Below are 8,464 nucleotides of genomic sequence, written 5' to 3'. Positions count from 1 at the left end.
CTTCACTGTCATAGTCCGGTGAGACGGCAATCCGACATAACCGGAGATCAGACGCAGTACCAACGGCTTTACGTGCTTTAAATAAGATAAATTTTTCAACGTTCATATATTAGGAATATAATAAGCAATACAAAAGTCTATAAACAGTTGCGAAACCACACTGTAAAGTGTCCGTGACAAATTGATCGAATCAATCTGTATGTAAATTATTACCGGCAACTTTTAGGTCCCGATATAAAAACTAAATAAATTTTACAAAATTTCGGAGGCCTTTTCAAGCCGAGAGCCGTTTCGCTCGTCATCCGACTCCATTGTTATGTCAGTCTCTATAAAGGCTCTCTCAAATCCTTACCAGTTTCATATCGAACATTTACAATGGTTCGATAACTGGCGCAGTAACGGACAATACGTTTTCCAGCTATATTCTCTGTGCATAGCTTGAATAGCTTCGGTAAATACAGGCTCGCTCTGTGTCAATGATTCCGACACCGTGTATTGACGTGGAAATTACCTATTGTGATAATTTGAAGCCAATGAGTCAAACAAAAATTGCTCTTATGGATAGGGCGGGGAGAAATGCAACAAGTCTAATTACAAAAATGTTTTATACACACACGCGCTTTTTTCTCCGGAGTGGTAGGCAGAGATACATCCGCACCCACTTTTTGCAGTTCCACAAACAAAAAAACGGTACGGCAGCGCTCTGAGGTCCTGGGTTCGAATCCCGGGTCGGGCAAAGTGATATTTGTGTTTTTCTGCTCAATATCAGCCCGGAGTCTGGACTTTGTGCCCGATATGGTGATAGGCTCGCCCCTATCACATCCTGGCACGGAATACACTCGACGAAAAGTGGGTGCCCTGGTTGCACCTCTGCCTACCCCTTCGGAGATAAATGCGTGATGGTGTGTGTGACAAACAAAGGCGCAGCTAATACACTATTCGCTATGTTCACCTCCAGGGGCCTTATTCTCTATGCCACGTTATTTTATCAGTGTGTTACAAGCACGTAACCATCACATCACGTTTAAGACAATAGAAATTGGCATACGCACACACATTTTTTTGGAATATAACACAGCCGTGTTACTTGTTTACACTCTTATAGAGAATAAGGTCCCCAATGTGAAAAGCGAGTCATTACTACAATAAGAATGGACTATGTACCAAATATTAAGAATTTATTTTTTGTGTTATTTTTCTGCAGTATATCGAACTATGTTTGGCGACATGCCAGATAATTTCGATCGCGTTTAGTTTTACGAGCGGTTAAATATAAACACGCATGATGGTAGAGTAACTAAATTCGTGGGAATAGACGGAATAGACTGGTCTAGTTTTTTTATTGCTCTGAATGACGAGACGAGCTTGCCGTTCGCCTGATGGTAGCGATACGTCTGCCCATGAACAGTAGAAACACCATCCAACACCTTGAATGACATAGTATTGTTTGATATTCCAATGCGCTCGCCATCCCGAGACATGAGATGTTAAGTCTTATGTTAAGCTTAACAGACATTGTCCTCTCGGATAACGCCTACTACGTAGACTGAATTTTATGTGGACTTCGTTTCAACTTTTAATTTTCGCCAACAACGCCACCTATTGAAATAAAAACTATTAATCTGGAACTAGCCCCAAAACTATCTTATTCTTGCAATCTAGAACTAACTAGATACATTAACAAAATTTTATTAAACTATACGCACTCCATCTATAAGTTAACTGCCTGCCTATAAACTACCTGCTAGTACAAGATCTATAAAGTTTATAATGTTTTATCATAATCGGATTTATGGTATGGCAGCGCATAAACGTACAAACATGTTTTTTATATAATAAATTATGTATTTAGTATATAGGAAGTAATAGCAATTTGTTCAACGAAATTCCAACAAGCATCAAGTATATTATTTACTTTTTAATTTAACCTGGCACCGAATTTCCTCTCATTTTGTGCTACCCTTCTACCTTTTCTATATATCCACTAAACTCTCTCTCACAATTCCGTGCTGGCAAACTCTTGCCGTCAGGTAACCTACATACAAATTACCACCGTATGAGATAGAAAAATAAAGTACTATTTCAACTTACTCTTCATATGGTAGCGTGGCCGAGCGGTCTAAGGCGCTGGTTTAAGGCACCAGTCTCTTCGGAGGCGTGGGTTCGAATCCCACCGCTGCCAATAACTTTTTTACTTCATTTTATTTTTTTGAAATATCTTGGTGTTATCTTGTTTTATTGACACACACAATATAGACACCTTATCATGTACAAGATGATAATTTCAATATTGCCATAAGATAAAAGATTTCAACCGGCACATATTGTAATATGTATATCATAAGTTACTAGCACTCAGTTTTATTTTACTGAATTGACGTAGTTTTTTTTTTCTTTATTTAAGGGACTTGGTCGTCATTTCACGACATATCGCTCCGTACATCCGTTATCAACGGTGTTCACTTACTTTTCACATTTTCAAATATATATTTTTTTTTAATAAAACCCTTGCCTCTTCCAACGAAGGAACCAACAACAAACTATTTATATTTCCCACATTGAAACTCAAAGAACGCGGTCCCAATGCCAGATTATGTGCGCTGCACCTATCCCCAGACAGTATCAACACCATAAACACTGATAAAGCATGTACCTATAGTATCAACATTGCGTCATAAATGTAACCACTTACGTGACCAAAGACATCGGATGTTTTATAAGTAAAATTATAATGATTAATTTGTTGTTATTGGATTTGAATTATAGTGTGTGGCAGTGGGGAAGCGTCCGTACAACTTGATCCCTACCGGCTTCCCTTTTAAGTTTATTTACGTCTTGATTTTTGTTTTCAGTTAAATTGACCGCGATATGTTACCTAAGGCATTATTTACCTCAGGTTACCTTTTGAATAATATCATCTTCCGCCACTGGTGTGTTGATACTGTTGCTTGCCGTCAGAAATGAACAAACAGCCGCCAGATCCAATGTTGTTGTCACTTTCCAATGCACAAATCTCAAAAATCTCACAAGATCAAGGTTTATTATTCCTTTTACATAATTTGTATGTATGTTAAACGATAATATACCTCATGGTCAGATTTTTGAGCCCGTTTGCGTATAGCATCGTAATAGTCGCATTTTAATTTAATTTTAACTGAAATTCTCCGTCCGGAAATCGAAACAGTAAACGCGGCCGCACGTTCCTAAACCTTATCTTTACAACTTCGCTTTATGCTTATTCATGAAACTTTTTTATGCGTCTGCATAATGAAACAAGAGAAGACGACAAACAAAATAAATTATGCAAGAATTAGTTTACACTTTATTAATGCACAAAATCGAGTTTATCGTTACAGCATAGTTAAATATTTACACGGTATTATCCTTGATGTATTTTATGCGGAAAATTGGGTCCAAGACACGAGGGAGGTACGTATAAACAGAGTATCGACTGACGAGAGATGATTAGCCCTCGCCAGACAATTATGACGGCCATTTCAATATCGGATGTACATATAATATCAGGTACACATGGTAGTTTTGATATTGTACTTTTTTGGTATTGTAGTAGGTATGGGACGCCTTTTGGCCAGATGGTGGGACAACTTGCACAAGAGGGCCGGCAGCGACTGGATGCATAAAGCAGCAGATCAGGCTCTGCGGCGTACCTCGGAGTCGGGAGAGGTCTATGTCCAGCATAATTTCTTTTAAGTAATAATTAAACATTCTCATGCACCTTGACTTATCATATGTGCAACTATGTTCGCCGACATGATGAATAAAGACATTTTTTTTTGTTTTTTTGTGTCATGGAGTATTTAATTTATTACTTGATTAGAATTTATTTTAACATGCTCAAGTAAATCAAAAGTAAAAAATATAATGAAATCATATTTTTATATATATTTCGAATTCGCTGAACAATACTATTACTATATAGTATATTAAAAAAAATCATACACTCTTTAAACAATGTAAAATGCGTCATACTTAGTTATTGATACTATTGATATTTTAATGGACTCATAAAATGATTAAGATATTATAAAATAATTTTCTAGAGTAGTATTAGGAAAATTCTTGCGCAAGTAGGAAGTGGATACTGGTCAAAACTTGGACCAATATGGCATCGGGAATCGGCTCACGTAGCCTTCTATATCGGTCAAGTGATAGAAAATTGATCAGACGTTCAGCCCCGAGGTCACTATCTTTTTTATGCTCGCCCTGGTTCTTCTTGTAAAAAATTATAAATAAGTCTTTGTCGCTACTTCCATAATTTTGTATAGTATGCATATTTGAATTATACTTTAGGTAATAACTAACTTAATATTGACCATCTGAGTAGCTTAATAAAATTATTACTCGGACTCAAAGTCAGTCTAAATTACGTTTGATTATTCGTCTCTAGAACAAACTCTTTTTGCAAAAAAAAAACACTTCAGAAGAGTCACGCCTTTATCCCCGAAGCTTTATCTCTGCTTACCCAAAGGTGCAACAAAGTCACCAATTTTTCGGCATATTCAATTAAGACCGACAATATTAATAAATTACTTAATGTCCGGTGTCCATGAGAGAGTAATTTGCTTCATATGGAACAGTTTCAAAATTTATCATACTTGGCTCAGTATTACAAAGTACTATGTTATATTTAATTTGGACAAATTACATTTTATATATTACATAATTCTAAATCTTATGGAGGAACCATGAAAGTATTTTCTAATTTTTACCAACATGAAAATTTTTAATCTCATTTTGCAACATAAATAAATATTAACTTAGGACCTTATAATAATGAGCCTGTGATTTACGAGATTTCAAAACCGTATGCAGTAATCATTCTAACTCCAGGTTTCAACACCTCAGTGAACTACCGCAAGGTGAACCAAAATTAATTAAACTTTGCTCTGATTAAATACAGTTAATAGTTATAATAGACTGCAGGTAGTTGAAAATTAATAGGTGGGCATTGAAAATTAAAGTTTATGCGTCAAATATTTTGTTAAGTAATATATTTCCTGGAACCAAGTTATCCAGATTCGAAATATTGTGAAAAATCTTAATTGTCTATCAAATATACTGTATTTATCCCGCTCCTGTGTATTGTTGTGCTGTCAAAAATAATAATTAACAAAAAAAAGACTCTATTTTATCTCCATTAAAGACGCTTTCAAATGATTGCCGGCTGCTTATCAGACAGTCAAGGATAGGGTAGGGTATTAAATGCACACAAAAACATTTTAATTAATATTTCACTCAATGCCAACAATATGCAATTCTTAAAACCAATTACAACTAGAAACACGATATTGTTTACACAGAAATTTCAATGACGCCGTTCCCTATTTTGACATTGAAATCAAGGGGCAACCCTCGAATTGCTGAACACGTGACAACCCATAGCCTATCAGCAGTGACCCGCGTGCCCCTGATAATGTCTTATTTTTATCCTATTACGAAAAAAGGAAGTGGGTGGAATCTAAATATGTCATCCAGAGAGGGTTGTGCACACGTATGGTAATTTAAAAATGTATTTATTACCTATTTGCGCATGAATGAACTGTTCTAAACAATAATAAAAGAAAAAAAAGATTTGTCAACGTCATACACTGTAGTTTATACCTAAAACTAATTTTGTGCTAGAGCAACACTGGAGTTTCTTGCCTGTTCTTTTTGGTGAGACACGCTTTCTGAACTGTTTATCGAGAATGTTTGATGGAATCTAGTTAATGTGTAACATTTTATAAATTCAAATTCACTATTTTATGTCATTTCATTACACACAAACCACGTATATTTCGTTACGATCAACGACAAAGACTATTTTGTATATCATCAGATTCTAGCTAATTCATGATTTCATGTATGCAATTACTTCTAACCACTCAGATACAAAAAAGCATCGATAGCCTATTGGATTGCGGAATTTCCGCAGGTTCAAAACCCAAGGGTACACATCTCTGACTTTTCTAAAACCTTGTGTGTATTCTTTGTGAATTATCGCATGCTCTAACGGTGAAGCAAAACATTGTGAGGAAACCAGCGTAACCTAGAAGTTCTCTGTAAACATTTCGAGGGTGTGTGAAGTCTACCAATCCGCATTAACCCAGCGCGGCGGTCTAAGGCCTAATCCCTCTTAATAGTAGAGGAGGCCTATGCCGAGCAATGGGACACTATATAATACAGGGCTGATATTATTATTTACTCGGACACAAAATATTATCATCACCCACATGATGCCTACTGCTGAAATATCTTCAAAATCTATAAAATAAAAGAATCTATAATATAAAATTGAAAAATAATTTTACATTTGTACAACAAAGCCCCGGGTCATGCTCCATTCATGTCTTTGAACATGTGACATCGGCATTGAAGTCAAAGACGCGTCCCTCGGGACTCACCGGGACCACGTGACAGCGCGTGACGTATCGGCACTGACTACCCCTGACAATGACATTGTCGTCATTTAGCGAGCGATGACACTGATACAAGATTATGGATGCGTCATAATCGAGTGTAGTTTTCCTAGATTTAAATGCGCTTTTTAGATCCTTTTTTTTAATTATTATGACGAGACAAGTTGGTAAATATCACGACTTTTTTTAATGCGTTGAATGACGAGACGAGCTTACCGTTCACCGGATGTTAAGCGTTACGCCCATAAACAGTAGAAAGACTATCCAACACCTTGAATTACAAAGTATTGTTTAATATTCCACTTCGCTCGCCATCCTGAGACAAGAGAATATGTTAAGTCTTATGTCCCGTAGTTATACTAACTACAATGTTATTCAAACCGGAACACAACAGTGTCTACACACTGCTGCTTGACGGCAGAAATAGACTTTGCGGTGGTACCTACCCAGGCGGATTCTCACATATGAGAGACCTACCACTAGTGACAGAGTAAATCAACGAATTAAGATTAGTTAAGGTTAATTCAGTATCACCATGTTATATCCCTGTATGAAGCTGATGATGGTCATCTTCAAGATCAACACTGCATTTCCATAAAAAACACATCGCGCCTTTATCCCTGAAGGGATAGGTCTTAGCAACTAGAGTACACACTTTAGCCGTGTGTTTGCCCATCCATGATGTGATAGGTGACCCAGGTTCCGTGAAACTCATGTGAGTATTGAATTAAAAAACTTGAATTCTGATAACTAGTCCCAAAATATAATTTTTAAAAATGTCCCTTCCAGCAGATTTGTATTTACGCAAACCACGTGGCGTCTCACGTTTTTCATCAATTTTTATCGACGGCAATCAAATTAGGTCTTTATTACTTCGTAAATAGATTCCAAAGTATTTATAGTTCAATTTGTTTTGTCCTTTTTGTGGCAATTGTGACTAATTAAGCCCTTACTTTCCTACTTTTTTATAACAAGAACCACTGCAGTATGGATAGATGATATTTTTTATTTACTGACCGTATTGAATTTTATATGCTACTTAGAGGCTAGTCATGATATTTCTTGAAATTTAAAATCTGTGTTAAGTTTCGCTTACCAAAATAGTGGAGGCTGCATGAGAATATACAGCGGAGATTCGTAATCAAATAAGTAATAATATGGACTTATGACATTAATTTGAGTGATACTAACAATTTTAGCAGGAAAATATAGATCAAGGAAGTTAAAGCTTTACCCGAACTGATTTAAGACTTAGATTACTTCATCAGTATTTCTAGTCCGTATCCGTATATGAAAATTGAACCTCCTATTCATCAGAAGTTCGCAACGAATACCCGTACGGACTTTAATTCTGAAAGGAAAAAGAAAATCAAACCGTAGAGCCGGATTTACTACGTATTCCAGGCTTTTCCCAAATTGATGCCAGCTTTGAAGGGATACACACACTATCATAGGTAGAACTTTCAAATCTCCAGAGATCAAGTTGATTGAATTATAAATTACGAGCACTCAAACAAAATAGACCTTTAAGCTATATTATAAAAGTGACAGTTTCGAATGAATAAAATTTTATTCTCATACTAGTGGTAGGTCTCTCATATGTTAGAGTCCGCCTAGGTAGATACTATCGCAATGTCTATTGCTGCCGCCAAACAGCAATGTATAGTCATTGTTGTGTTCCAGTTTGAAGGACAGTCTGAAGCCAGTGTAACTACTGGACATAATAAGACTTAACATCTCATGTCTTGGGATGGCGAGCGCACTGAAATATTAAACAAAACATCGTAATACAAGGTGTTGGATGATGTTTCTACTGTTTATGGCGGTCGTATCACTTACCATCAGGCGAATGGCAAGCTTCATCTCTTCATTCAATAAAATAGCTACTACTCCACTTTACCACTATTTGCTCAGAAGAAAAAGCAGAAGGTACACGACCTCACAGCTCACCTGAAGGTAAGTGGTACCAGTGATCACTAGTGGTCGTGTATGGAGAGTTTGTAGCAAATCAGTTTGTCGATACTGATAGAGCGCCGGTCCATAGC

At 36.5% G+C, this 8,464-nt stretch overlaps 1 non-coding gene across 1 annotated transcript; it reads left to right on the top strand.

Annotated features, from left to right (window-relative positions):
• The first annotated feature begins 2,100 nt into the window (after nucleotides 1–2,100).
• Nucleotides 2,101–2,182, top strand: Trnal-aag. The gene has a single exon. It is a non-coding gene; the product is annotated as a tRNA-Leu (tRNA).
• The last annotated feature ends 6,282 nt before the right edge of the window (nucleotides 2,183–8,464 follow it).

Source organism: Manduca sexta, chromosome 7, assembly GCF_014839805.1.
Source record: "Manduca sexta isolate Smith_Timp_Sample1 chromosome 7, JHU_Msex_v1.0, whole genome shotgun sequence".
Classification (NCBI taxonomy): Eukaryota; Metazoa; Arthropoda; class Insecta; order Lepidoptera; family Sphingidae; genus Manduca; species Manduca sexta.
The sequence above is the reverse complement of the archived record's forward strand: the minus strand, read 5'-3'. Positions and strand labels throughout refer to the sequence as shown.